General features: G+C 38.4%; 1 long non-coding RNA gene across 5 annotated transcripts in view; it reads left to right on the forward strand.

The window, feature by feature from the left end:
* Positions 1 to 25,179, forward strand: part of LOC132657190 (uncharacterized) — a 190,648-nt gene that overhangs the window by 102,998 nt on the left and 62,471 nt on the right. For 4 of the 5 annotated variants that reach the window (XR_009594985.1, XR_009594987.1, XR_009594988.1 and 1 more), the window contains exon 3: positions 18,885 to 18,962. This is a non-coding gene — a long non-coding RNA (uncharacterized LOC132657190). Of the gene's footprint in view, positions 1 to 18,884; positions 18,963 to 21,383; positions 21,639 to 25,179 lie in introns of those variants that run through there. The other variant, XR_009594986.1, reaches the window with a different exon arrangement.

Consider the following 25,179-nt stretch of genomic DNA (forward strand, 5'->3'; position numbering starts at 1 on the left):
AACAAGTTAGACATAAGTTTCAATTTAGTCACCACAAACTGTAAACCTGCTAGGGTGAACATCTGGAGATTTTTAACCCAGGTATTGCTGCTAAAATCATCTTAGTCTTCTGCTGGTGTGATTATTTTCTTAGGCCCTAGAAAGATAATTCATCCCCATTGGTTCCATCTTGTTAGATATGACACTTCCCCAGACTTTCCTGATTATGACATCAGATAGATTGTTTTCCTATCTATAAATCTGACAATTTTGCCTTTTCTAAGTTATAAAGACATACATCAAATAAGAAAGAGAGAGTTACAGGCAGAATCCTAAAGTTCATTAGCAATAACAAGAAAAAGCTACAGTTTATCAAGAAATTGATAAGCTAAACAACTAATTTTTAGACTGACCTAATCATCTTAAATATGGTCATTATTTTTAATGCTAGCTAGCTGCTTAATAACCCACTCCAGTGTGCTTGCCTCGAGAATCCCAGGGATGGTGGAGCCTGGTGGGCTGCCATCTATGGGGTCGCACAGAGTCAGACACGACAGAAGCGACGCAGCAGCAGCAGGTGGTTAATAAAGGACATATTAGAGCCAGTTTGGCCACCTCATGCGAAGAGCTGACTCATTGGAAAAGATTCTGATGCTGGGAGGGATTGGGGGCAGGAGGAGAAGGGGACGACAGAGGATGAGATGGCTGGATGGCATCACTGACTCGATGGACGTGAATCTGAGTGAACTCCGGGAGTTGGTGATGGACAGGGAGGCCTGGTGTGCTGCCATTCATGGGGTCGCAAAGAGTCGGACACGACTGAGCGACTGAACTGAACTGAACTGAGAGCCAGTTGAAAGCATTAAGATATGTTATTGTTATGTGAGATGAAAGTCTAGCATTTTGAAAGAATACAAAACTTCAAAGTTGAATTTTAGTGCATCTAAAAAAATTACATTAAATCATCATTGCAGATTATCTCATCTTTTACATTGTATAAATAACAAGAAGAGGTACTCAATAGACATTAGTTGACTGAGTAAAAATAATAAAATGAAGGCTACCTTCCAAAAAATTAGCTTGTTAGTAAAATAGGCATTCTTTATAAAGTACCTATATGGTTGCATTTTATTTTTTGCATAATGCTTTCATTTTAAAACTGCTCTTATTATGTCACTCTCATACACACAATCTTTCAGTGGCTTTCTGCTCTCTACCCAATTATTTGCATGGATTCTAAGGCATTCTATTAAGTCTATATTAAGTCTATATTATTTAAGACAAATATATGTCTATATTTGACTTCAACCTGCATACCCTATCTCTGTGTCCACTAATTTGCTTCTTCCTTTATAATTAAGATAGTTTCCTCACTGTACCTAAAACACATCACATACCCATTCTTGTGGCTTGGATCAAGTCCTCCAGGCCTAATGCTTTTTGCTTTCCTATAAACTTACCCAAATCTTGTCACTCTTCAAAGCCCAGCTTAATTCTCATCCTCCCCCTAGCAAGTTTTCAGCTATGGCTCTAGTTTTCATCTGTCTCCCTCTTCTCTGACATCATTGAGTTATTTTTTCAATGACTGTTTGGACGCTAAGTGCCCAACATTGTGCCAGCATCAGGTATAAAAGACACTGCCTGCTTTTGTAGTCTGTCTGTCTGGATTTGAATTCTTATGATTCAGCAAAATGTTTAATGATGCTTGTTGTTGTTTCTTTTTTACCAGAGATAGAATAATAGTAAATAAGCAATTGCAATTGAGAGTAATGAGTGCACTGATAGAGTTGATCACAAGGTTCTCTGAAACCACAGGAGGGGTGTGTAGCCTAATCTTAGAGATCAGCAAGTATTCTGGCGGAATTGATTCCTAAACTGAGATCTGAAGCATCAGTAAAAACACCTACAGCACTCAATTATCTGTTCCACTCATCAACTGCATGCTCAGCTTTATATGTAACAGCCTTCCTTCGTAAGTTTCCAAGGACTGTTTCTCATGGAATCGGTCCTAGTGAACCCATTCGTTATTCATAATGCTACACAGACAGTTCTTTCTGTAAAACAGAGCCCACATCTCCCATCCACACCAGGCATTCTTGGGGAAATTTAAGCATAACATAGATGCTTTCACCATGAAATTATGAATTAGCTATTTGATTTTTAAAACAGGAATCAAGTGTAATTTCAAGTTAGTAATTTCACATTGAAACTGAAATTTTCCTGATGGCTGAAACCCAATCTCATCAAACGACTGAAGATCATAATTTTTTCTTGGCTCATTTTTTAATTTTCACCAGGGCCTTAATTAGTAGAGTCACTAATCTCCAGGCTTCTCTATCCCCATAAGCCCATTCTGTTATACAGAGCGTTTCTTTTGACTGTTTGCTCAGTTACCCAAGTTGTTTTAGAATCTGTTGACTATTACCTTATGAGGGGAAAAGAAATAAACTGCATCCCATGTCTTTCACATATGCCATCTTAATTTTTGTCTCCCTTCTTTCTCATCATATTGTTACCCTTACTCAGATAGACTGTGAACTAGTTGAGGACAGGAACCATGAACTGCTGCTACACCCAACCCTGAAGGCTGAATGTGCCCTCTTAATTCCAGGGTCCCATCCCACAAAGCAGATCTCAGCATCCCCCTGGAACTGAGCAATGTGGCAGCCCTGAAACTCCATGCAAGAGTTCTTTTGTATTTTCCCAGTGTTTCCAAGGTAGTTGATCAATAAATATAGATTAAAAATATAAATGATTATTGATTGTTTAAAGTTACAAGCTCACGTTTTACATTTCTATAATCAGTAAGCATTTTAAATTTTCAATGAGCTTTTCATCTCCAGTATTTTAAATAGCTTTCTAATAATCTATGATCCATTTTAAACAACCAGAATAAATGTTAGCCCAGTACTAAAACATTTAAACAAATCTCTTTGTAAGAACCTAGATATTTATGTCACTGTAAAATTTCTATTTTTAATTAATAAGTGTATTTGTGTCTGTCTCAGTAATAAATACATTAGATTAAGTAAGATTTGGATATTAAGAGCACAAAATTACCAGATTTTTATTTTTACTTGTAATACCTCATAAAATATTCTTTGGGTATTTATAAAACAATAATGAAGACAAAACCCTTCTCTCAATATATATCTCATTTAAAAACAAACAATTTAACGAGTATATTTTGGACCAACACCAAAGTGGATAATTCTGGACATAACCACAGCAGGATAAAATGTACTACTGCTTGGTGGTTTCTCTTTTCTGATTAATTTCATGATTTACTATATTTTCTCCAAAACTGAACAAATGGAGATTTTTCTCTGAGTTTTAAAGAGGAAACAGAGTGACTTCCCTGATGGTCTAGTGGTTAAGACTCTTCCTTTCCACTGCAGGGGGCACAGGTTCAATTCCTGGTCAGGAAACAAAGAACCAGCATGGTATGAGGTGTGACCAAAACAATAACCAAATAAAATTAAATAAATAATATGTATATATATTTAAAAGAACACAAATGATCTAGGTGTATCAACACATAATTAATAAAAAAGCATTATGCGATGATCAGAAAATTCAGAACTTAAACATTTTGAATAATTGACCTCAGAGTTCACAGACCCACTTATAAAAGATGCACACTATAAATTATTTTATAAGGAAGCAAATACTGTAATGACCCTACATTTGGAATCAACTGAAATGCACAGGTGCCTTTAGGCTGACTTTTGAACTCCTCTGATTTGTGACACAGATAAGAGTAAATGATAGACTGATTAATTTGTGTAACTTCTTGGCAAGTTAATGAATACAGTAAAGTAAGTAGCTGACAATTTCAGGCTATCGTAAATGGATATGAAGGCCTGTCACTGGTACTTGAGGAATGTTTTCAGCTTCCGCATCTTCCTTGAACTGGCATCCCTAGTCAGGGCCTTTTTGGTTGTCAATCTTGGTAAAAACTTTGCCTCTTGTTTATGTCCCCTAACCTTGACTGTTTGCAAGGCTGTGGCCTTGTCTTAATTGCTGCTACCTGTAAGTGAATGTTGCTTTCCATTCTGATCAAGAGATCAATTTGCTTACCCTAGAGCTGTTCCACTTTAGACTTACTGTAAAATGTGTGTATATACATATATAATTTTGTGTGCTTGTTGTCACAAATAGTAGAGAAAATAATAAAATGCATTGTCTGCTTCCTATGCATACTTCCTATAAGGTGCTTCTTTACTTTATTTTCTTTAAACTTCACGATTTGTGAACAGAAAGTATACTCACCCTGTTGAAGTATACTTAAGAAATATACATAAGGAAACAAATGAGACAGAGGCCACATATGTTAAAGTTATACAAATAAAAATTGTGGAGTCAGAATTTATACTTAGGGCTCTATACCCTTTTCTAAAGAGTGTTTCTCAAAGTTTATTTGCAGCAGAATCTACTCAGGCACTTGTTTAAATGCACATTTATGGTTCCCATTCCACCCTGCCTCGTGGAATCCTCGGGATGGATCCCAGAAACACTGTCCTAATGTGTCCAGAAAACTCAAGGAACAAGAGACTTTAAATGATTAAGAAATACTGGAATAAAGGACATGAAAACTCAAATGACTTTTCCACTTGAAAAGCTTTTTATGGAAACTGTCAGGCACCTGAAAATAAGGGTTTATAGTGACAAATATCTTTTCAGGGATGATTATGGCTTTATGCAAAGTTGATGCCAATAAATCTTCTACAAAGCTCAAGTCTCAGTCCAGGCTGGCAGTAAATCATTTCACCTGGCACCACAATTCCAAAAGGAAAGGCAATGAGGACAATATTATGAATGTTGCTTTCCTGGCACTAGCTAGCTGAAGATTAGTTGCATTGGCATAGCTTTTTTCTCATGACCTATTTTTAAATAGAGAATAGAAAAATATAGTCATTCATCTATATAGAAAATTATAAAGACTGGAAACAAGGGAATAAAACCAGAATCTAAGACATCCAAAGAGAAATCATCATTCTGTACATTAAATTAGCAGGGATTTTTATGAATAAAATGGAGATATATCACATTAGCATTCAATGAGACACCAAAAGTAAAGAATGTTAATTTACAAAAGGGACCTTATTAACTTACTGAGGTTATCAAGAACTTTTAAAGCATTTTTTTCAAAGGGAGATGATCTGATCTTCATTTTTCTCACTGTTTCACCTTAAGCCTGGTTTTAAATAAGACCTATCATTTTTTAAAAAGTATTCTATTGCCAGAATCTCAATATATTCTAAGTTTCTGAACTAAATTCATCATTAAGGAAATAGTCAGGAATTCCCTGGAGGTACAGTGGTTAGGACTCTGCACTTTCAATTCCAGGGCTCAGATTCAGTCCCTGGTTGCGGAACTAAGATCCCACAAGCTGTGTGGCATGGCCAAAAAAATTAAGAAGAAAGTGGGGCATCATGGGATCTTCCATAAGACCTGAGGATGTGGCGATGATGGTCTCTGCCCTACTGGCAGTAGTCAAAACTCAACACAGGGGTACGACGGCCCAGGCAGGAAGCCACACTTGTCAAGGGACTAGCCACTAATGATTAATCCAGATTTGCTCTTGGCACCACAAGATTCCTCTCTGGTCTTGTTTCGTATGTAGCACAACCCAGAGAAGCCTGATATTTTCTGTGGAAAATCTAGTGATCACATTTTCCTCAAGACTAATTGGTAATTGATTAATTTCCTTTCCTTCATTCAGGCATTTGTTCTTCATCACTAAGAAGTTTCCTGTTGAATTGATGTGCCTACTTTTACTATGTAGAATCAGTACCTGTTCACTAGGTTTACCATTTTGAAAATTATATTTTATAATCTTAACACAGTAAATTATCATTTATGAATCCTGAACAAAACTGACAAGTCTGTGATTGATTAAACCCATCTTGTGGAGTGACAGTGACCCAAACTTTCACCTTTTTAAAAGATGTCGCTGATCTAATATCTGATTTTCAAAAGTGGAGTTAACTAGGATAATATGATTGACATTTTTTTCAACTTAATTTTTTTTTTTAAAGTTGGGGCAAGATAGGGAGAGACCATTTAGTTTATTTTTGGCTGTGATGGGTCTTTGCCTCTACGTGGGGGCTTTCTCTAGTTGTGGTAGCTTCTCTTGTCATAGAGCACAAGCTTGCTCTAGGGCTCATGGGCTTCAGTAATTTCAGTGCACTTAGTTGCCCCACTACATTTGGAATCTTCCTGGACCAAGGATTGAACCCATGCCCCCTGCACTGGCAGGCAGATTCTTAATCACTGGACCACCAAGGTAGTCCAGCTTCCTTAATATTTTAAGCAATTATTTTTATGACTATTCATCTGATAATGACTCAAAATGGGTGCCCTGATACTATATGAATTCCTAAATTGGAACCAGTCATAATAAATCATATTAAATATTCAGTTCAGTCAGTTCAGTTCAGTCGCCTAGTCATGTCTGACTCTTTGCGACCTCATGAATTGCAGCACACCAGTCCTCCCTATCCATCATCAACTCCCGGAGTTCACTCAAACCCACGTCCATTGAGTTGGTAATGCCATCCAGCCATCTCATCCTCTGTTGTCCCCTTCTCCTCCTGCCCCCAATCCCTCCCAGCATCAGAGTCTTTTCCGATGAGTCAACTCTTCACATGAGGTGGCTAAAGTACTGGAGTTTCAGCTTCAACATCAGTCCTTCCAAAAAACACCTATCTCGTTTATAATGGACTGGTTGGATCTCCTTGCAGTCCAAGGGATTCTCAAGAGTCTCCTCCAACACCGCAGTTCAAAAGCATCAATTCTTCCGTGCTCAGCTTTCTTCACAGTCCAACTCTCATGGTATGCTTAATTAAATATTTACTTCTATTTAGTATGAACCTTAATTAAAATATGCTAATAAAAGGTAAAAGATAAAGAAAAACCATAAATTTTTATGAATATATGCATAAAAATCAACATTACCATTTTTCCAAAAGAAACAAATACATAAAATATAATGCTTTTAGCATAGCATCAAACCAGTCTCACTAGCTGGGCTTCCTTCCCAGGTGGCACTAGTGGTAAAGAACCTGCCTACCAATGCAGGAGACATAAGAGACACAGGTTCTATCCCAGAGTCAGGAAGATCCCCTGGAAGAGGGGAGGCAAACCACTCCAGAATTCTTCCCTGGAGAATCCCATGGACACCATTGGGTTGCAAAGATTTGGAGATGATTGAAGTGACTGAGCACACACACACAATCCCACTAACTGCATGAGTACAGACTGTGTCCCCAGGGCCTTTTAAATTCTCAATTGTTCTTATCTGGAAAATAGGAGGAAATAATAGTGTTTGTGGGGACTGTATAACATTTGTAAAGTAGTTAGCACAGTGTTCAACATATAATGATAACAACAATAAGTAACTACTAAACAGTATGTTGATACTTACATTTTTATTTTTCAAAATAGTAGATAATCTCAAAGTATTTCGTGTACTATTGGAAGTTATTGCTTAATCGCTAAGTTGTGTCAGATTCTTTTGTGACCCCCCATGGACCATTCCACCAGGCCCTCTGTCCATGGGATTTCCAAGGCAAGAATACTGGAGTGGATTCCCATTTCCTTCTCCAGTGGATCTTCCTGACCCAGGAATCGAACTCACATCTCTTGCATTGGAGGATCCTTTACCACTGAACCACCTGGGAAGCCAACTGGAACTTATAAAAGCCACATTATTAATTAAAAGTAAAACCTCTTCCTTGTGTTTGAGTTGAGGAATATTATACCCTGGAAACTGAGAGACAATCAAAATAAGTTTGTGAGAAAATAATCAAACTGCTCAAGATAGTGGAATCAAACTTTAAACAGCTCGTAAACCCGAGCAAACACCTCGTATACCCGAGCAAACACCTCTTCCTCTACACCATACCAGTTCCTTCCATGGTTTTTCCCATTTGAGTCCATGGTAAATTCATCCTTCTAGATACTTAAACTAAAAACATCAAGAGTTATCCTTGACTTCTCTTCTTCCTTTTCTTGCCACATCCAATCCATCTACAAATCCTGATGGTTTTCCCTTCAAAATACTTGACTACTTATCTCCGCATATTCTGCTTTTTAACCCTGATCTAATCTGAAGTATAAAAAAATTAAATCCTATCTTGATTTGTATTTCTGTAAATATACATAAGGGCTTCCCTGGTGACTCAGATGGTAAAGAATATGCCTGCAATGCAGGAGACCTGGATCTGATCCCTAGGTCTGGAAGATTCCCTGGAGAAGACAATGGCTATCCACTCCAGTATTCTTGCCTAGAGAATCCCATGAACCAAGAAGCCTGGTGGGCTACAGTCCATGGGGTCACAGAGTGGGACATGACTGAGCAATTTTCACTACTGCTACTAAATATACATAAGTATTAAAATATTTGTTTCTTTTTCTGTTTTATATTTTGAAAATAATCTTCAAAAAATTATCTACCCATATTTTAAAATAAAAACCTCAAAGGATTCAAGAATATTAATTATTTTGTGGCATAGCCTTTGCTCTTTATAAATAATGCAGTTAAAACATATCATAAAACTTTTCTTCAAATAAGTTGAGGTGTAAAAGTGTAGTAGTTGCAAACCTCTAAATTACCTTTTAATGACCAGTATTTAATTGTCAGTACAAGCTTTATTGCATCAAACTAGCTTTTTTTCAGTTGTTATCTATGAGATGACTCATTACTTAGTATCATTTCTATGATCTCGTTTGCTTCATGCTTGCTTTTCTTCTGTTGAGAAATTATTAGGGCCATGAAAATGAAGAGCCAAAGACAAGGAAGAAGACGTGTTACTTGGCCTTTCACACTGATCTTCACTCACCAATGTTTCCATGAACACCAGATTCACCAAGTTTTCAAAGAAGGATAGCAAGTGTTTGATGATGAAGGAAGTTTGGATTTAATTTTCACTTTGAGACACATGGTTACTATTCCCTGAAAAAATATTGGCATTCTGAAGATGTTCAAGCACTCTTACTCCAGCAGCTACCAATAGGCCCAATTGCATGTGAGGCTCTGGTGGCTCTGAGGGCTGTCAAAGCAGAGATGTTAGAAAGCAGCTGCCGCCTTCATTCATCCTTTGAGATCAGCACAAGTGGGGATAGACTTTCCTATCATCAAATCCTTAGAGCAGCAACTTGCACACAGAATGTGCTCTTATAGAAAAATGATTCAAATAATATAAGCAATAATAACTCAAATAATAACAGCAGTAATAAGAAAGGTAATTTGTCGTGCAGTTTATTGAGCATTTTTCATGTATCCAGGACTATTTCAATCACATCTCATACATTACTTCACTTCATCTTGAGAACATAAATAAGCCTACGATTGTGGGTCATCCCCAGGGGGAATGGCTTCAAGGGGAGTTATGAAGAACCCTCTAAATCTTCAGAGCAGTTCAAAGCCATCTTACAGACAATTATTTCACAAGGTTAAGGTAGGACATTTATAAGTACAGTGAATTCTATATGGGAAATCCTTCATTGATATACCATAGCAGTCCTTTGAATAAACATTAAGTCAAAGACAGTCTATAGGTATGACCCAAAAGCAGCAATAATCTTGTCCTCAGCATTACAAAAATTGTTTCTTAATTATCCTAAAGTATGTATTATGCATCAGAAATTTCAGATGTAAGGAAGTTTTTTTCAGAATTCATGTGTTATTTAACATTTGTTCTTCTTTAGTTCTTACATATATTTTTCAATATTTTTAATCAGTAAAATATTTTCTGGGTAGCTCTTCCTCCACTGTCATGACTAACATTTTACTGTTTTTCTCCCCTAGAACTAGAACAGTGACTGATGTACCAGCAGATGTTTCCAGTTCAAAATGTCTCCTATTCTTTACAAGGGAGGAAAAAGTTTAAACTTAAGAAGCTGATGTTTTTCAGCAGATCAGGTAGTGGAAGAAAACTGTCACCTTTTACAAAGTATCTCTTCTTCATCTTTCCTTCTTTATTCTGGGAATTTTCTCAGTTTAGTCTTTAAGGTAGTATCTGCTAATAGTTCAGATCATGGCTGTTGCCTAGTCCTTCTTTCTAAGATCAAAGTAGACTAAACCACAAACTTGAACTTAAATAAGAAATCTAAAATTTAGGCAGATATTCTGTTTTGAACATTTGCTGATTGTGGCATATTTTTATCACTTTATTTTGGTTCTAGCACCCTGACTGTATTTTAGATAACCACCATCACCTCTAAAGCAGCTCATGTGCTTCAGAGGAGTATCTCCATGAACAGCTCAGGCCTAAACTAATTAGCATTATCTGGGCCCATAATGGGTTCAGGGTAGTAACATGATCTAATTAATAATTCAGTGCAACTAGAATGAAAACTAAGACTTTAAATCAAAGGTTGAGGGAATATGACAAATGCGTTACATTGACGAAGAGCCATACAGCCTGAGAACTGCTGAAGAAAGTTTTGAAACAGCTGAGGAGAATCTTCCTAAGACTGAAGCTGAGATTTGGGAGGTTGTTTGTTACACAGCATTATCACAGTAAAAACCTAGCTATACACCAAAGAAGATAGTAGGTCAAGTTCTAGATATCTGAGGTATACCCTTCTGACTTATCCTCATATGAGAATATTACCATCAAAAGTAAGATAAACCAAAGCAGGATGATAATATTTTAAACACCAGAAGAAACAGATTCACTTTCTGGTAAGGTTGCTAAGCTTGGAAATTTTGAACCTGGCACCAGTGGCCCGTCTTCCCTGATACAGTGAAGAGTCTGTTGCGGAATGAAGCTAATCAGAGACAAATAGTGATGAAAAGCAGGTACAGAGCTAGAGAAATAGAGCAAAAAAGGCAAAAGGGGGAAGGCAAAAGAGAGAATGAGTGCAAGAGAAAGAGAGTTAGCGAGCAAATACAAAGAGGAAGAGGAATGAATTAGAAGAACCAGTTATATATAGATAAAGTTTAAACTTTTGCAGAAACACTCTTTAAGTCACATTGATCCTGTGACTGGCATTTTTCAAATATGAAATACAGATTTAGAAAATATGTGTTTATTTAGATGCTCTCACTAGAAATCTAGGGGTTTCCCTGTTTGTACAGTGGTTAAAACTTTGCGCTTCCACTGCAGGGGGGCAAGGGATGGATCCCAGATCAGGGAACTAAGATCCTACATGCTGCGCAGTGCTTCCAGAAAAAACAAAAACAACAACTATAAATCAGTGTGTGTGTGTGTGTGTGTGTGTGTGTGTGTGTGTGTTAGTCACTCAGTCGTTCCAACTCTTTGCAATGCCATGGACTGAAACTTCGGTCCCTGAGATTCTCCAGGAAAGAATACTAGAGCAGGTTGCCATTTTCTTCTCCAGAGGATCTTCCTGATCCCAGGGATCAAACTTGGGTCTCCCACAGTACACGCAGATTCTTTACCATCTAGGCCGTCAGGGCAGCCCCTCAGAAATTCTTAAAGTGAAAAAAGCTTAGCATGTAAAAAATTACAATCTGTTGTGTAGGAGCTGTCACATAGAGAAAGATAATAAGTGCTTAGGGAACACAAAAGAATGGGAGATTAAACCTGTAAGTAAATGAAGATGGGAAAGATATGGAAAAAGAGTTCACAGATGTGTGCTCAGATGCTCAGTTGTGTCCAGTTCTTTGTGACCACATGGACTGTATGTAGCCTCCATGACCTAGAAAATAGGATTTTCCAGGCAAGAATACTGGAGTGGATTGGCGTTTCCTACTCCAAGGCATCTTCCCAACCTAGGGAACGAACCCATGTCTCTTATGTCTTCTGTATTATCAGGCAAGTTCTTTACCACTAGTGCCACGCAGAATGCAGTGAAAAGACAAAGGAGAAATAGAAACTGCCTGGTAAATAAATAAATTGTTCAGTTCAGTACAGTCCAGTTACTCAGTCGTGTCCGACTCTTTGCGACCCCATGAATCGCAGCACGCCAGGCCTCCCTGTCCGTCACCAACTCCCAGAGTTCACTCAGACTCACGTCCATCGAGTCCGTGATGCCATCCAGCCATCTCATCCTCTGTCGTCCCCTTCTCCTGCCCCCAATCCCTCCCAGCATCAGAGTCTTTTCCAATGAGTCAACTCTTCGCAAGAGGTGGCCAAAGTATTGGAGTTTGAGCTTTAGCATCATTCCTTCCAAAGAAATCCCAGGGCTGATCTCCTTCAGAATGGACTGGTTGGATCTCCTTGCAGTCCAAGGGACTCTCAAGAGTCTTCTCCAACACCACAGTTCAAAAGCATCAATTCTTCGGCACTCAGCCATCTTCACGGTCCAACTCTAACATCCATACATGACTACTGGAAAACCATAGCCTTGACTAGACGGACCTTAGTCAGCAAAGTAATGTCTCTGCTTTTGAATATGCTCTCTAGGTTGGTCATAACTTTTCTTCCAAGGAGTAAGCATCTTTTAATTTCATGGCTGCAATCACCATCTACAGTGATTTTGGAGCTCAAAAAAATAAAGTCTGACACTGTTTCCACTATTTCCCCATCTATTTCCCATGAAGTAATGGGACCGGATGCCATGATCTTTGTTTTCTGAATGTTGAGCTTTAAGCCAACTTTTCGCTCTCCTCTTTTACTTTCATCAAGAGGCTTTTTAGTTCCTCTTCACTTTCTGCCATAAGGGTGGTGTCATCTGCCTATCTGAGGTTATTGATATTTCTCCCGGCAATCTTGATTGTAAATGAGGACAAATGGAAAGCTTGCATTTGTACCAGAGACTTAAAATTCTTGTAAACTGGATCAGTCTACTGGCCTCAGTTACTAGTACCTGAGCACTCAAACAGGGAAATAAAAATCTGCATTCAGATGTCTACCATCAATAGACCTCACTGATTTTCTTCAATCTTTTCTTTTTAGTTGAAGCATTAAATTATGGTAAATATATTCTCCAAAGAGGTGAGCAAAGCTGACTTGATTATGAGTCGGTAATATTAGACCTGCTTCAAAAGAAAGCATGAGCCAAGAGATTCCACTGCCAACTAAACAGAATGACTCAAATCACACCTGAATGGCTCCTGCTCCTCTTTCCTATTTCCAAATACTTCCTCAGTTTGTCTAAAATATTTTTTTCCTTTTGTTACCTTTCATTAAATCAATCCAGTTCAAGATTCAGTCAACTTGAATGATAAAGTTCATTTTTCAAAGTGAAAAAAAAAAGATAAATGATTTGGGAGTGTGGGTAAGGAGGATGGGCTGTAGTCATTCACATGTTAGGATTAGTTTGCTTCCTTCCCTCAGCCACAGCTTCCAGTGTGGAAGAAACCATCCAAATGCAGATGGCAGTGTTGTGGTTGGAATTATGAATGTGCTTATAGTCAAAGAGATCTGGTTTGAATCTTACCTCTACCATTTTACTATCTTTATGAGCTTGAGAAAATTATTAATGTTTGGGGTATCTCAGTTTTCTTATCTCTAAGATGAGAGAAACATGGTTACCGCTATTGTTATATTACATACATACTTGATTAGCACAGTATCCAGAGCTTGGTTAAGCAGCCAGTGAGGGCAGCTACAGACACTTGAGTGGAGAAAAGGAGATCATTTTGTAGCAAAAGTGAGATCCTGGGGGAATGGAAGACAACATAGTCATACTTTGCCTTCTCAGTACTTTTGCCTGTGACAAGATCACAGGTGTAAACTCAACAACAACATGACAATCAATGGTTGGAGTTGATACAAATACATTATCACGTGTTCAGGATTTTGGTGATAAAAAGATCATGTGTCTTTTTATGATACCATATCATTAGTTGATCTCAAATTTGATGATTCTGGATTTTTGTTTTCACTCTGAATTTTCTTCTTATGACTGGTCCTTACAGATTTAGGGCAGCAGAACTACACAGGTGCTTAAGGGAAGTGCAAAGAGTGTCTTAAAGGTGAATATTTGAAGTGTTCATTTCCTGAACTGCTTAAGTTCTTTTACCAGAACTTGTACACCCGTGGTGGATTCATGTTGATGTATGGCAAAACCAATACAATATTGTAATTAGCCTCCAATTAAAATAAATAAATTTATATTAAAAAGAACTTGTTTTGAAAGCAGTTTATGGCTGACACTTACAAGATACCTCCTTTTAAAATACATGCACATTGAGTACAAACTGAGCCAGAAGTGTTATTTTTTTATATGCTTGTCATCAGCATGTTAACATTCCCCAGCTGCCCATTTTAAAAGGACAGGGGAGCCTCTCCATATTGTGAGCTTGCTAGATACTTCCTCAGAGCAGTCCCTGTGAAGGGATCCTTTTCAGATTCCTTCACACTGCTTAGACCAAACTCAAAGCCACGCCCTTGAAACATGATGGATTAAAACTGCATTTTCATTTCTGTTTTTCTAAAACCTGGTTAAAGTAGTTAATTGACAGAAGCAACTGTATTTTCTGATCAACGCCATAAACTATAAACCTCAAGGCAATTCTTTTCTTGCCAGTAGTTGCCCTTGATAATAAAATAATTACCACATTAACAGCATTCACTCTATTTCAGCACTGAGGATTTCTCCCACAAAGCATGCTGGAGAAAAGTGCCAGGCCACAAAACAGTTTAATCCTATTATTTCTGCATTTCACCCTGGCTTGGTTTATGTATAAAATGCCCATGCTCTCTGGGTTGTTCCACCTCTGAAAGGCACAGGGAATTTTTTTTTTCTCCCAGTGAATAACAGTATACTAATATGAAATTACTTATGGGACTTGTGACTCCACAGCTTTAAAGCCAGCATTTATGTTTTTAATATGAAGTATTCAGCCATTGTTCTGTGTATTTGAGAGGACTGATCTCTGTCCTCAAACCATACTCACATATTTTTGGTTCTCTATGTTTTCTCGTGGCCTCAGGCTTTGCTCATCCTGAGCTGCTGAGAACTCTCTCCCTGTCCACTGCTCCTCAACTTCTTTCACCATCTAACTCCTGTTCACCATCCAGGTGTTGGTTCAGTTACCATTTCTTCCAGGAAACCTTCCCTAAAGCCTTAATTCTAGGCTAAATGACATGAGTCCCTATACACTTCTCACATTACATTTTGATTGCCTCTGTACTTGCAGAATTCTCCACTAGAATGAGTTATCTGAGATCAGAGATCTACTTTATTTATAGAATATCTTTAGCACTTGCAAGAAACACTGTTTGTTGTTTAGTAATATTTCCTGAAGTAGATTTTATTTTTTCTTCATTCTTTTCCTTGCTGTCCTATGGTCAGCATTTGTTCCCCTCACCCATTAACCTTTGTTAACTTTGGGCTGTGTGGTTTGCTTTAACCAATAGGATGTGAGCAGATATAACACATTTGGACAGAAACTTTAATTGCACTTGTGTGATTGACACTCTTCTTATTCCTGCCTTCCATTGTCAGGAAGACATCTTTCAGACAGTGCCTCCTCCTCAGACTTGATTCAAAGAGAGAACACACAGCAATGCAAGCTGAACCCAAAAGAGCCTAGCAGAACCCAGTAATATGAATAAGTGACTGTTGTTGCAAGTTGCCAGAACTGAGGTTATTTGTCACCACAAATAATCAATAAAAATTGATTAATAAATTTATATGTGGAAGCATAACATTGCTATAACAACAACAACAATAAACTCAAAGCTAGTGGAGGTAGTGGAATTCTAGTTGAGCTATTTCAAATCCTGGAAGATGATGCTGTGAAAGTGCTGCACTCAATATGCCAGCAAATTTGGAAAACTCAGCAGTGACCACAGGACTGGAAAAGGTCAGTTTTCATTCCAATCCCAAAGAAAGGCAATGCCAAAGGATGCTCAAACTACCGCACAATTGCACTCATCTCACATTCCAGTAAACTAATGCTTAAAATTCTCCAAGCCAGGCTTCAGCAATACATGAACCATGAACTTCCAAATATTCAAGCTGTTTTAGAAAAGGCAGAGGAAAAGGCAGAGGAACCAGAGATCAAATTGCCAACATCCTCTGGATCATCGAAAAAGCAAGAGAGTTCCAAAAAAAAACATCTATTTCTGCTTTATTGATTATGCCAAGCCTTTGACTGTGTGGATCACAATACACTGTGGAAAATTCTGAAAGAGATGGGAATACCAGACCACCTGACCTGCCTCTTGAGAAACCTATATGCAGGTCAGGAAGCAATAGTCAGAACTTGACTTGGAACAACAGACTGGTTCCAAATAGGAAAAGGAGTACATCAAGGCTGTATATTGTCACCCTGCTTATTTAACTTCTATGCAGAGTACATCATGAGAAACACTGTGCTGGAAGAAGCACAGCTGGAATCAAGATTGCCAGGAGAAACATCAATAACCTCAGATATGCAGATGACACCACCCTTATGGCAGAAAGTGAAGAAGAACTAAAAAGCCTCTTGATGAAAGTGAAAGAGGAGAGTGAAAAAGTGGGCTTAAAGCTCAACATTCAGAAAACTAAGATCTCGGCATCTGGTCCCATCACTTCATGGGAAATAGATGGGGAAACAATGGAAACAGTGTCAGGCTTTATTTTCCTGGGCTCCAAAATCACTGCAGATGGTGATTTCAGCCATGAAATTAAGACTCTTACTCCTTGGAAGGAAAGTTATGACCAACATAGCATATTTAAAATCAGAGACATTACTTTGCCAACAAAGGTCCATCTAGTCAAGGCTATGGGTTTTCCAGTGGTCGTGTATGGATGCAAGAGTTGGACTCTAAAGAAAGCTGAGCGCTGAAGAATTGATGCTTTTGAACTGTGATGTTGGAGAAGACTCTTGAGAGTCCCTTGGACCGCAAGGAGATCCAACTAGTCCATCCTAAAGGAGATCGGTCCTGGTTGTTCATTGGTAGGACTGATGTTGAAGCTGAAACTCCAATACTTTGGCCACCTCATGCGAAGAGCTGACTCATTTGAAAAGACCCTGATTGAAAAAAAAAAAAAAGACCCTGATGCTGGGAAAGATTGAGAGCAGGAAGAGAAGGGGATGACAGAGGATGAGATAGTTGGATGGCATCACCAACTCGATGGACAGGGGTTTGGGTGGACTCCAGGAGTTGGTGATGGACAGTGAGGCCTGGCGTGCTGCAGTACATGGGGTCGCAAAGAGTTGGACACAACTGAGCGACTGAACTGAACTGAACTGAGTAAACTCAAATATGAGGTTATTTGTACTGTGCCTGTTATTGAAGCCCCTGATATTAAAGGAGGCTGGAAAAATGACCTATTCTATGCAACAATGAAAATTTTGGTAATACTGCTACCTGAGATAACTTGAAAGTCAGAAAATATACCTTAAAACTTTCAACGAATTTTCAAGACAGAATGTTGGTAGCCAGAATTGATTATTAGGCTTTGTAAGGAAGAATAAACTCAGAAAATCATTGGAGTTTTTTTCAAATGAGAATGAAGGGGAAAAGAAGGATGCAGAAATCCAGAAGCAGAGTTGAAAGATATTAGTATTTCTTTTTTTTTTTCTGTGTTCCCTGAATATGCTACTGTCTTTATTTATTTTTTATTTTTATTTTTTTAGCTTTTTATTTTTTAAATTTTAAAATCTTAAACTCTTACATGCGTTCCCAAACATGAATCCCCCTCCCACCTCCCTCCCCACAACATCTCTCCGGGTCATCCCCATGCACCAGCCCCATTTCTCATCTCCAGCCAATAAATCATTTGCAGATTAAGACAAAGACTCAATGCAAAGACCAAGTCAAGGGCATGGATAGTCATTTTCTAATTCTGTATACATTCTATTACATGGAATAATTTTAATTATTTGTGGTGAATTAAAGTACATCAGCAATTTGGCAAGTTGAGCAAATGCTGAATATGAAATTACCATATTTTCATATAGTAACATGTATTTTCAAGATAGTAGGTGATTTTCAGTATACCATCAAAGAAATTTTTAAGTGGATAAATAGGAGAAGGAACAACTTATCTATTATCTTACAGAAGCCTATTATAAAGATCAGAAGATGCGGGGGGGAAGAGGGGGGGGTGCTCCGCAGAAAGAGAGAGGAAGTGGAACTTCCCTCAGCAAAGCCGAGGGGTCCCGAGGAGAGGTGAGCCTGCTGTCACCAACCTAGCCCCTCGCGAGCAAGAGACAATCAGATATGACAGGGGTTCTGTCTAAGCAGTTCCGCTTTATTGCCACAAACTCTTGGTTTATATAGGCAAGCAAGGGGGTTTTGCAAGGGACTTTCCACAGTTGCACCAATCACGTTAAAGGTCAAATCGTCATGTGCCTTCATTATAACAGGAGTCTATGGTGATCACATGCTGTCCACGTGAACGGAAATCAAGAGAGCCAATCAAAAACTTTAACAAAGACCATGCCCCTCTCTCTTCCGCCAGGCGCCATCTTAGTTTCCAACTGCAAAGCTAACCCATCTTTTTTAAGGTTTCCCATTTAGGGCCCCACAAGAAGATAAGAATAGTCTTCAAAAAGCAATATGATAAAGTGCTTATAAAGAGTTTTTGTCATCCTTCATGAATATGAAAAGTTAATATTTTCACCCTATTAAGTAAAAGTAAGCCCAGTTAATGATAATAATATGATGATTATGGTGATTCAGACTGGGGAGCAAAGACCAAATCAAGACTGTTGTCACCACATTATTTGTTAAGACCGCTGATTCCTTTAAAGTAATCCCCAGTAAGTCATTTCACTTGTACAGAATGACTCCTGGTAAAGATACCATAGACTGGCTTAATGGAAGCCTAAAAAGTACAAATTATCTGTAATTAAGCCTAAAAGAATGACTTCTAATTATGAATCTGGCTGTTGGCAGGAAGCACTAATAGGAAACAAAGATATCCAAAACACTAATGTTTTTTTAAAAATTGTAGTGTGCCAAAATTACTACTACCAGCCTGAATTAAAAGAGTTTGTGATTGTTTGAGCAATAAAACTACCCTTGAGCTCTCAACTTTTTTGACAGGATGAAGAAACTGTTTGGCAGCCAAAGATGGACATTTCTCCTAAAGAGGATATTGGAAAAGGAAGAACTCCTCAGAAGGTAAAGTCAAGAGTCATGAAGTACAATAGACTGTGAAGCTATTCCTAGGAAACAAAACCAAAGATTGATTAAGGAAAGTTCCTTACACAGAGATTAGTAGACCTTGTAACAATTCCTTCATGGGATTTCAGACCTTCTGTGAACCAGTAATTTGTGGGTTCCCCCCTTTTTTCCCCTTTCTAAATGAGAGTGTTTGTTGGGGTTACACTAGTTTATTATGGGTGGGAAGGTATGCATTTTATCACAAGTAGGTACAAATAACAAGTGTTTTATTTCATAGGACTTGGCTCAATAGAGCTACATTTGGGCATGATATAAATTCAAGATCCTGAATTTCAAGCTAGAGGTTTAGATCAGACCTTGGAGTATCTTTAGGATCTGGTGATTACATTTTGTTTACGGGAAGGAAGTGAATGTTTGTGAGAGCAGGCTGTGGTAGTTACATTATTTCACAAATATTTATTCCCTCCATACCCTTGCCATGCTTCTCTGTGAGACAGTCTATTTTCCTTTCCACTGACTTTGGCCTGTGTGATATTACTTTTCTTTGGCAAATAAATTGCCTCAGTAGAAGTTTTAAATGTGCTTGCAAATGTGCCATACCTTGTGCATGGTTTGGTACCCAGTTCTGATGTTTCCCTCCAAAATAAGAATAGCATGTCCAAGACACTAACTAGCTTACTCCTTTGAAAAGATACTTTTTATGGAGCCAAGGTTTAGCTCAACCAAACTCGGCAGAGCCTCCACCCTCATGAACTTAGGCAATCAATACACATTTGTTGTTATAACCCACAGTTACTGGGATTGTTTGTTATAGCAAAAACTGGCCGACAGATTTTGAATGGATTTGTTGCTGAAAATAAGGAAGAATTATATTGTCTATAAAAGTGCTTGGTTTATATAGGAAAACCATATAAGAGTCTGAATGTACATAGATGCATGAACTCAATTGGAATTATTTGTAGGTAGAACTAAAAGATATCAGTTAATTTGCTTGGTTATTTGCTACTTGGACAGTAGTTTTAAAGTCAAAAGTAGTGACCCTAGCTTGAGAGACTGAGAGGGGAGATTTAATAGGTTTTTCAGATATTTTCCTTTTAAAAAATTAATCAGTAAGTACTTATTGACCCGAAAAATCCAAAAGAAATTCCAGTATAGATTAGAAGATAGATCAGTGTTTCCAAAGATGTTGATACTTAGGGAAGAGCTTGCAGATTTAAATAAGGAAATACCTATGAATGTTTGAAACATTGAATGTTTGAAACATTGCTTGTCTAATGTTATGTCAACTTGAGGAATGACATTCTATACCTGGTGGTACAGAATGGTTTAGTTGCTAAGACATGTCTGACTCTTGTGGCCCCATGGACTGTAGCTTGCCAGGTTCCTCTATCCATGGGATTTCCCAGGTAAGAATACTGAAATGGGTTGCCATTTCCTTCTCCAGGGATCTTCCCAGCTCTTTATACCTGGAATACAACTCAATTATATATTTTTTATTCTTTGAATTTTCATCATCCTATAGTAGAGAATACTTTTGAGATGGAAAAACAAAAATGACAAGGGAGTTTTACTTAGAAGTATGTTTTGAATGGCATTTATGTGTCACTGAGAAAACTGAATTGATGAATGTTGTGGCAAAACCCCAGGGAATTATGATTTCATAAGTTAATTAGAAGCTCCACATGCAGAAGGAAGTATCTAAATAGGCTTACATAAAAAGGTCTGTCATCTGACTAGAGGGCTGACTAACCCCCTTATTCATCTTTTTAAATGTCCATGCAATTGTGAGGGTTAGCATCATCAGTATAATTTTTAAATTCTAGAAAGACATTTTTACAATAACAGGTCTCATATCCTGGACTTCTGGTTTTCTGAACTTTAAAATAACATATTGTATTCATAAAATTAACATAAATGAAGATATATATCTATATATGTGAAGTGAAGTTGCTCAGTCGTGTCCAACTCTTTGCGACCCCATGGACTGTAGCCTACCAGGCTCCTCCCTCCTGAGAATAGGATTCTCTAGGCAAGAGCACTGGAGTGGGTTGCCATTTCCTTCTCCAGGGGATCTTCCCAACCCAGGGATCGAACCTGGTTCTCCCACATTCCAGGCAGACGCTTTAACCTCTGAGCCACCATACCCACAACTATATTTCTTAAAGGAGAATTGGTTTACTGAGTCACTTATGAATCCATTCACTGAAAAAGTATTTGAGTACCTGCTGCATGCCAATCTCTGTATTTTTTTAGTTGAAGCAGAGTTACAATGTTGTGTTAGTTTCTGGTGTACAGCAAAGTGATTCAGTTATATATATTTTTTCATATTATTTTTCCATTATGGTTTATTATAGGATATTGAATATAGTTCTCTATGCTATATAGTAGGATCTTGCTTTTTATCTCTTTTATATATAGGGCTTCCCTGGTGGCTCAGAGGTTAAAGCATCTGCCTCCAATGTGGGAGACCTGGGTTCGATCCCTGGGTCGGGAAGATCCCCTGGAGAAGGAAATGGCAATCCACTCCAGTATTCTTGCCGGAGAATCCTATGGACGGAGAAGCCCAGTAGGTATCTCTTTTATATATAGTAGTTTGTATCTCATATTCGTAATCTCGCGCCCACCCTCTTTCCCCTTTAGTAGCATTTAAAACATAAATGTGTTTTCTATGTCTGTTTCTGTTTTCTGAATAAGTCCATTTGTGGCATATTTTAGACTCAGTATATAAATGACATCATACGGCATCTGACTTACATCACTTGGTCTGATAATCTCTAGGTCCATCCATGTTGCTGCAATTGATATTTTTTATGGCCGAGTAGTATTTCATTGTGTATCTGTACCACATGTTCTTTATCCATTCATCTGTCAGTGGACATTTCAGTTCAGTTCAGTTCAGTCACTCAGTCATGTCTGACATCTGCAACCCCATGGACTGCAGCACACCAAGCCTCCCTATCCATCATCAGCTCCTTCAGTTTAATCAAACTCATGTCCATTGAGTCAGTGATGCCTTATACCATCTCATCCTCTGTCGTCCCCTTCTCCTCTCGCCTTCAATCTTTCCCAGCACTGGGGTCTTTTCAAATGAATCAGCTCCTTGGATCAGGTGGACAAAGTACTGGAGTTTCAGTTTCAACATCAGTCCTTTCAGTTAATATTCAGGACTGATTTCCTTTAGGATTGAATGGTTGGATCTCCTTGCAGTCCAAGGGACTCTCAAGAGTCTTCTCCAACACCACAGTTCAAAAGCATCAATTCTTCGGCACTCAGCGTTCTTTATAGTCCAAAACTCCCATCCATACATTACTACTGGAAAAACCATATCCTTGACTATGCAGACCGTTGTTGGTAATGTCTCACATTTTTAATATGCTGTCTAGATTGGCCATAACTTTCCTTCCAAGGAGTAAGAGTCTTTTATTTTCATGGCTACAGTCACCATCTGCAATGATTTTGGAGCCCATTAAAAAAAAAAAAAAAAGCCTGCCACTGTTTCCACTGTTTCCCCATCTATTTGCCATAAAGTGATGGGACCAGATGCCAAGATCTTAGTTTTCTGAATGTTGAACTTTAAGCCAACTTTTTCACTCTCCTCTTTCACTTTCATCAAGAGGCTCTTTAGTTCTTCTTCACTTTCTGCCATAAGGGTGGTGTCATCTGCATATCTAAGGTTATTGATATTTCTCCTGGCAATCTTGATTCCAGCTTGTGTTTCTTCCAGCCCAGCGTTTCTCATGATGTACTCTGCATAGAAGTTAAATAAGCAGGGTGACAATATACAAAAGGAGGTGACATACTCCTTTTCCTATTTGGAACCAGTCTGTTGTTCCATGTTCAGTTCTAACTGTTGCTTCCTGAGCTGCATACAGATTTCTCAAGAGTCGGGTCAGGTGGTCTGGTATTCCCATCTCTTTCAGAATTTTCCACAGTGTATTGTTATCCACACAGTCAAAGCCTATGGCATAGTCAATAAAACAGAAATGGATATTTTTCTGGAACTCTCTTACTTGTTTAAAGTTCCAGCAGATGTTGGAAATTTGATCTCTTGTTCCTGTGCCTTCTCTAAACCCAGCTTGAACATCTGGTAGTTCACAGTTCACATATTGTTAAAGCCTGTCTTGGAGAATTTTGAGCATTACTTTACTAGTGTGTGAGATGAGTGCAATTGTGCGGTAGTTTCAACATTCTTAGGCAATGCCTTTCTTTGGGATTGGAATGAAAACGGACCTATTCCAGTCCTGTGGCCACTGCTGAGTTTTCCAAATTTGTTGGCATATTGAGCAGCACTTTCACAACATCACCTGTTAGGATTTGAAAAGGCTCAACTGGAATTCCATCACTTCCACTAGTTTTGTTCATAATGATGCTGTCTAAGGCCCACTTGACTTTGAATTCCAGGATGTCTGGCTTTAGGTGAGTGATCACACCATCATGATTATCGGGGTCATGAAGATCTTTTTTATATAGTTCTGTGTATTCTTGCCACCTTTTCGTAATATCTTCTGCTTCTGTTAGGTCCATACCATTTCTGTCCTTTATTGAGTCCATCTTTGCATGAAATGTTCCTTTGGTATCTCTAATTTTCTTGAGGAGATCTCTAGTCTTTCCCATTCTATTGTTTTCCTCTATTTCTTTGCACTGATCACTGAGGAAGGCTTTCTTATCTCTCCTTGCTATTCTTTGGAACTCTGCATTCAAATGGGTATATCTTTCCTTTTGTCCTTTGCTTTTCACTTCTCTTCATTTCACAGTTATTTATAAGGCCTCCTCAGACAGCCATTTTGCTTTTTGCATTTCTTTTCCATGGGAATGGTCTTGATCCCTGTCTCCTGTACAATGTCATGAATCTCTGTCCATAGTTCATCAGGCACTCTATATATCAGATCTAGGCCCTTAAATCTATTTCTCACTTCCACTGTATAATCATAAGGGATTTAATTTAGGTCATACCTTAATGGTCGAGTGGTTTTCCCTACTTTCTTCAATTTAAGTCTGAATTTGGCAATAAGGAGTTCATGATCTGGGTCACAGCCAGCTTCTGGTCTTGTTTTTCCTGACTATATAGAGCTTCTCCATCTTTGGCTGCAAAGAATATAATCAGTCTGATTTCAGTTTTGATCATCTGATGATGTCCATGTGTAGAGTCTCCTCTTGTGTTGTTGGAAGAGGGTGTTTGCTATGACCAGTGTGTTCTCTTGGCAAAACTCTATTAGCCTTTGCCCTGCTTCATTCTGTACTCCAAGGCCAAATTTGCCTGTTACTCCAGGTATTTCTTGATCTCCTACTTTTGCATTCCAGTCCCCTATAATGAAAAGGACATCTTTTTGGGGTGTTAGTCCTAAAAGGTCTTGTAGGTCTTCATAGAACTGTTCAACTTCAGGTCGTGGCGTAGCCTTGGATTGCCATGATATTCAATGGTTTGCCTTGGAAACGAACAGAGATCATTCTGTCGTTTTTGAGATTGCATCCAAGTACTGCATCTTGGACTCTTTTGATGACTATGATGGCTACTCCATTTCTTCTAAGGGATCTTGCCCACAATAGTAGATAAAATGGTCATCTGAGTTAAATTCACCCATTCCAGTCCATTTTAGTTCGCTGATTCCTAAAATGTCAACGTTCATTCTTACCGTCTCCTGTTTAACCACTTCCAGTTTGCCTTGATTCATGGACCTAACATTCCAGGTTCCTATACAATATTGCTCTTCACAGCATCAGATCGTCCTTCGATCACCAGTTACATCCACAACTGGGTGTTGTTTTTTGCTTGCTCCATTTCTTCATTCTTTCTGGAGTTATTTCTCCACTGATCTCCGGTAGCATATTGGACACCTACCAACCTGGGAAGTTCATCTTTCAGTGTCCTATCTTTTTGTCTTTTCATACTGTTCATGGGGTTCTCAAGGAAAGAATACTGAAGTGGTTTGCCATTCCCTTCTCCAGTGGACCACATTTAGTCAGAACTTTCCACCATGACCCATTTGTCTCGAGTGGCCCTACATGGCATGGCTCATAGTTTCATTGAGTTAGACACAGCTGTGGTCCCTGTGACTAGATTGGTTAGTTTTCTGTGATTGTGTTTTCAGTCTGTCTGCCCTCTGGAGGAGAAGGATAAGAGGCTTATGGAAGCTTCCTAATGGGAGAGACTGACTGAGGGGGAAGCTGAGTCTTGTTTTGATTGGGCCATGCTCAGTAAATCTTTAAACCAATT

The sequence above is a fragment of the Ovis aries genome, chromosome 9 (assembly GCF_016772045.2).
Source record: "Ovis aries strain OAR_USU_Benz2616 breed Rambouillet chromosome 9, ARS-UI_Ramb_v3.0, whole genome shotgun sequence".
NCBI classification, from domain to species: Eukaryota; Metazoa; Chordata; class Mammalia; order Artiodactyla; family Bovidae; genus Ovis; species Ovis aries.